Below are 5315 nucleotides of genomic sequence, written 5' to 3'. Positions count from 1 at the left end.
AAATTATTCATTAAAATGTATCTGACTTAATTCACTTGAGAGACAAGATTAATCCCAAGAGTCATTCATTATTTGCCTAGGTATACCTGCTGAAATTTACCAGTGGGATGCCATTATCTAATCCCAAAATATAGTTCTCATGAACAAATTTAGAAAATAATGACTTATAATGGAATTGAGCAGTACTTTAAAACATTTAGCTTGCGTTATTACTGTTTTCTTATCCAAGACATTTCCAATTCTTAAAGAAGTGTTTGCCTGAAATGTTTGATTGGCAGGGCCACACGGACACTTGTGCTTATTCAGTGACAGCTACAGAGACTGGCCAATGAACAAACATCTATACAACTAGATGTATTGAGAGTTATCCTCCTGCACATGGCAATCAGGATTTAGGACCTTCTCATTCTAAGAAAATGATTAATAGTTCTCAGGAATTTATCTTTATTTAAGCTTTGCTGAGTGAAGTTTCTAATGTCCTCAGGGATATTTTTGTATTACTGTATATCATAAGAAGATACCTAATTTCAAGAACTATTTTAGTCAAAACCAGAATAGTGAGGAAATATTTTTGTTATTTTAATCCACCCGTTTTGTTTCAGTAATGCTAGTACATTGTTATAGAAGTGAATGCAGTAGTAACATGACTTAATCTGGTGTCAAGATCACATACTACAAAAGAAAAATTAAGACAGTTTTCTGTCAAATCTCAAAAATACCTTGTGGTCCCAAATCAGAAAGACAAATGTTGTTTATGGGAACAAATTTCTTGCTATTTAGTGGAAAGGAGCAGAGTTAAGAAAGAGAGCAAAATAAAATGCAAAGGACACTGTCCTTTTTATTGGATTCTTGAATGTTAAAAGTGATAATCCTTTTTTCAATTGTTTTTTAGTTAGTTTTATCCCATAAATGTGTGTCTGTTTAACATGTGTGTACTATGCTTCTAATCTCTGTGGAGATCAGAAGAGGTCTTGGATGTTAAAAGTGATAATCCTTTTTTCAATTGTTTTTTAGTTAGTTTTATTCCATAAATGTGTGTCTGTTTAACGTGTGTGTACTATGTTTCTGATCTCCATAGAGATCAGAAGAGGGCATCGGATTCCCTGGAACAGGAGTTACAGGCCGTTCAGTCTCCATGTGGGTCGCTCAATAACTGGAGTGGCGGATGTCCCTACAGCTGTTGCCTGTCTGTGGAATCCCTTTCCCAACAGGGCTGCCTTGTCTGCCTCAGTAGGAGAGGATGTGCCTAGCTCTTCGGAGACTTGATGCATTAGGGAGGAGGAATACTCAGGGGAAGCTGACCTTTTCAGAGAAGAAAGAGAGGGGAGATGGAGGGAGGGACCCTGTGAGGGGTAGACCTGATGAGGGGGCAGCAATTGGGATGTAAATAAATTTATTTATTTAAAAAATTTAAAAAGTGATAATCCCTGCCTAATTGTCAAGTACAGGTTTATGTGAGTATTCAAGTACGTTGCATTGGTGTTGGTGGCGGTAGTGGTGGGGATTCAAGAGCTTGATTCTATACAAGATAAACTTCAAAGGGAAGATAGGCATAAAGAAGCAGAGACGTGTGGATAATACGGACACAGGTGAAATTTTTTAGAAACATAGTCCTCTTTAGATAGTGCTGAGGGTGTGAGTGAATTTGACATGTAGAACTGCAGGGATGCAAGATTTACATTTTTTGAGCTAATTAAGTAATTAACGACATGTAAGTCAAGCATGTATATGTCCAAAATATTAGTACAGATTAAGAAAAATTATTTTGAAGAACATTTGCTACTGGTATACAATCCAGTGTGGGGATCTGAGCCAGAATAGCTTGATTAACAGAGTAAGTGCACATTGTCAGGACCACTGTAAAACTGACACACACAGAAGTTTTTAATCATAAACCCACCTATTGAAATGCAAATCAAAACAACCCTGAGATTTCACCTCACACCAGTGAGAATGGCTAAGATAAAAAACTCAGGGGACAGCAGATGCTGGCAAGGATGCGGAGAAAGAGGAACACTCCTCCATTGTTGGTGGGATTGCAAACTGGTACAACCATTCTGGAAATCAGTCTGGAGGTTCCTCAGAAAATTGGACATTGAACTGCCTGAGGATCCAGCTATACCTCTCTTGGGCATATACCCAAAAGATGCCCCAACGTATAACAAAGACATGTGCTCCACTATGTTCATCGCAGCCTTATTTATAATAGCCAGAAGCTGGAAAGAACCCAGATGCCCTTCGACAGAGGAATGGATACAGAAAATGTGGTACATCTACACAATGGAATATTACTCAGCTATCAAAAACAACGAGTTTATGAAATTCGAAGGCAAATGGTTGGAACTGGAAAATATCATTCTGAGTGAGCTAACCCAATCACAGAAAGACATACATGGTATGCACTCATTGATAAGTGGCTATTAGCCCAAATGCTTGAATTACCCTAGATGCCTAGAACAAAGGAAACTCAAAACGGATGATCAAAATGTGAATGTTTCACGCCTTCTTTAAAAGGGGAACAAGAATACCCTTGGCAGGGAAGAGAGAGGCAAAGATTAAAACAGAGACTGAAGGAACACCCATTCAGAGCCTGCCCCACATGTGGCCCATACATATACAGCCACCCAATTAGACAAGATGGATGAAGCAAAGAAGTGCAGACCGACAGGAGCCGGATGTAGATCGCTCCTGAGAGACACAGCCAGAATACAGCAAATACAGAGGCGAATGCCAGCAGCAAACCACTGAACTGAGAATAGGACCCCCTTTGAAGGAATCAGAGAAAGAACTGGAAGAGCTTGAAGGGGCTTGAGACCCCATATGTACAACAATGTCAAGCAACCAGAGCTTCCAGGGACTAAGCCACTACCTAAATACTATACATGGACTGACCCTGGACTCTGACCCCATAGGTAGCAATGAATATCCTAGTAAGAGCACCAGTGGAAGGGGAAGCCCTGGGTCCTGCTAAGACTGAACCCCCAGTGAACTAGACTGTTTTGGGTAGGGCGGCAATGGGGGGAGGGTTGGGAGGGGAATACCCATAAGGAAGGGGAGGGGGGAGGGGGATGTTTGCCCGGAAACCGGGAAAGGGAATAACACTCGAAATGTATATAAGAAATACTCAAGTTAATAAAAAAAATTAAAAAAAAATAAACCCACCTATTGCGAATAGAATCTTTATTTTCTTCTTTGTTTTGTTTTGTTTTTTTGTATAGACATATGCTGTTTTATTACAAAGAGTCTCACAAAATGAAAATATCTCAAAAAGGACATGTTAACAACATGTTAACAGGTTAACAACCTCCACCTACAGAATTGGGGGAAGACGGGGCAGTGTAAGCTTTTCTGCTTGCCCGGGGTGGGTGGGAAGGTAGAAACAGAACTAATCTTAAAATGGCTGATATTACCCAAGCCTGAGAAAAGGTCCCAGAAGACACAATCACCCCTTCTAAAAAACTTAACAAGGGAATCTTAGCAGAGCTCCTAAGCGGGCACTTGGCAGTTCAGTTTTTTTGTCTTCCGGTTGTTTTCTTTCCATTCAGACCCTACGTGGTTCAAAACTCAGACCCAGGGCAGGACGGACAAGTAAGTTCTGGGAAGAGTTCTTCCAGCACCACTGCCCTGTGCGCTGGTCCCTGGTTCCTATATAGTCCCTAGGGACATTATATTTAATATAATTTATATAAGGAAAATATAAAATCTGAGAAATTGAGGGGAAGTGAGGGACTTGGGGAGAAGATGGAGCTGCGGACCTTGCTCAGGCCAACTTGACCTCTTCTATGACCCCTTTGGCTTCTGGCTTCTCCTGCTTGGTTTTCTCTTTTTCTGTGACTTCTTTTTTCTCTTTGGGGTCTTTTTCTTTCTCATCCTCTGTTTTGAGTCTTTTAGCTTTTTTGAAATTAGAAGAGTTCTTGCTACCACCTTCTCCCCCCTCCTCATCAGAATCAGAGAATTCTTCCTCACAGGCAATGCATTTGTCAGAGGAGCAGATGGAGATGCATTTGTCAGGGTCTTCCTCATCCTCACCACTGCTCTCTTCTGGGATGGCATCCTCTGGGATGGCCTGCATTTGGACCCCAGGGGCATGGGGCAGCATTCTCAAGTTCTCAAAGAGCCGCTGCTTGATTTATTCCAGGTATTCATTAGTACTCTGTTTAGTTGTATTGGAAGGGCTGATGTGAAGCTTGACATCTGGTCCAAAGTATTCAAAGTAGTCATTGTATGATATCTCATTAGGGATCTCTGTGTCCAGGGTCATAGCTGCTTCATAAGTCCAGCACTGAGTGACATTACGGCTGGTGTAGCCACCTCTTCACAACATTAGCATTGGCAAGTTGAAACTCTTCACAGCCTTCACACACTTGGTGTGTACTTTGATGGTCAGATTGAAGCAACCTAGCTGATCCCCAGACAGGGAGTCTGAGCTGCACTGTAGGATCACTGCAGTAGGCTGGAACATCTCCATTACTTTGGACACAATAGGACTCATCATCAATGTCATCTCGCAGTGGGTAGTACTTACCTTTGCCAGCCCCAATATCCCGTAGGTTCCCAGTTCATGGGAGGTACCCTCTGTACTTATGAAAGGACACAGTCATGACCTGGTCTGTAGTATAGAAGGCCTCTTTCATGCCATTGCCATGGTCAATATCAATGTCAATATACAGCACCCTCTGGTAATACTTTAGAAGTTCCAGGATGGCCAAGACAATATCATTGATATAACAGAAGCCAGATGCTTCAAAATTCTTTGCAAGGTACAGGCACCCAGCCCAGTTCACAACGATGTCTGTCTGCTGCTTCTTGAGTTTTGTAACACTTGCAAGAGAGCCACCCATGGACAACTGACATAACTCAAACAAGCCATCAAATACGGGACAGTCCTCACCCATATTGAATCTCTGCATCTGCTTGCGGTATTCAGACATATTATCTGGACGAATAGAACACAAGAATTTAATGTAGTCATCACTGTGGTACTTGGTCATCTCCTCAGCATTGGCTTTGTGAGGACAATATATTTCCATTTTTCAATAGAGACAAAGTTGAGCAGCAAATTTTGAGTTATGTGGATTTGGTGAGGCTTCATTGGGTGCCATGACCCTGATAACATTGAAGTCACAAGACCACAAATGGAAACACAGTCCTACTCAAAGCTTGGATCAGAACTGGCAGATTGTTCATTCTGCATAACTCCTGACTAAGACTTTCTATAAGCAACTCTACACTCAAAATGCTTAGGGAAATAAGGTCTCTCCTTTCTGGGATCCTGTAATACTCCATTGCTGAATGCAGTGATAACAATATGACAT

The 5315-nt window shown here is 41.4% G+C and overlaps 1 pseudogene; it reads right to left on the bottom strand.

Annotated features, from left to right (window-relative positions):
- Nucleotides 1–3760: 3760 nt before the first annotated feature.
- Hdac1-ps19 (Histone deacetylase 1, pseudogene 19) lies at nt 3761–5092 on the bottom strand (annotated as a pseudogene).
- Nucleotides 5093–5315: the final 223 nt, after the last annotated feature.

Source organism: Rattus norvegicus, chromosome 2 (genome assembly GCF_021556685.1).
Source record: "Rattus norvegicus strain SHRSP/BbbUtx chromosome 2, alternate assembly SHRSP_T2T, whole genome shotgun sequence".
NCBI classification, from domain to species: domain Eukaryota; kingdom Metazoa; phylum Chordata; class Mammalia; order Rodentia; family Muridae; genus Rattus; species Rattus norvegicus.
This window is presented reverse-complemented; position numbering and strand designations above follow the sequence as displayed.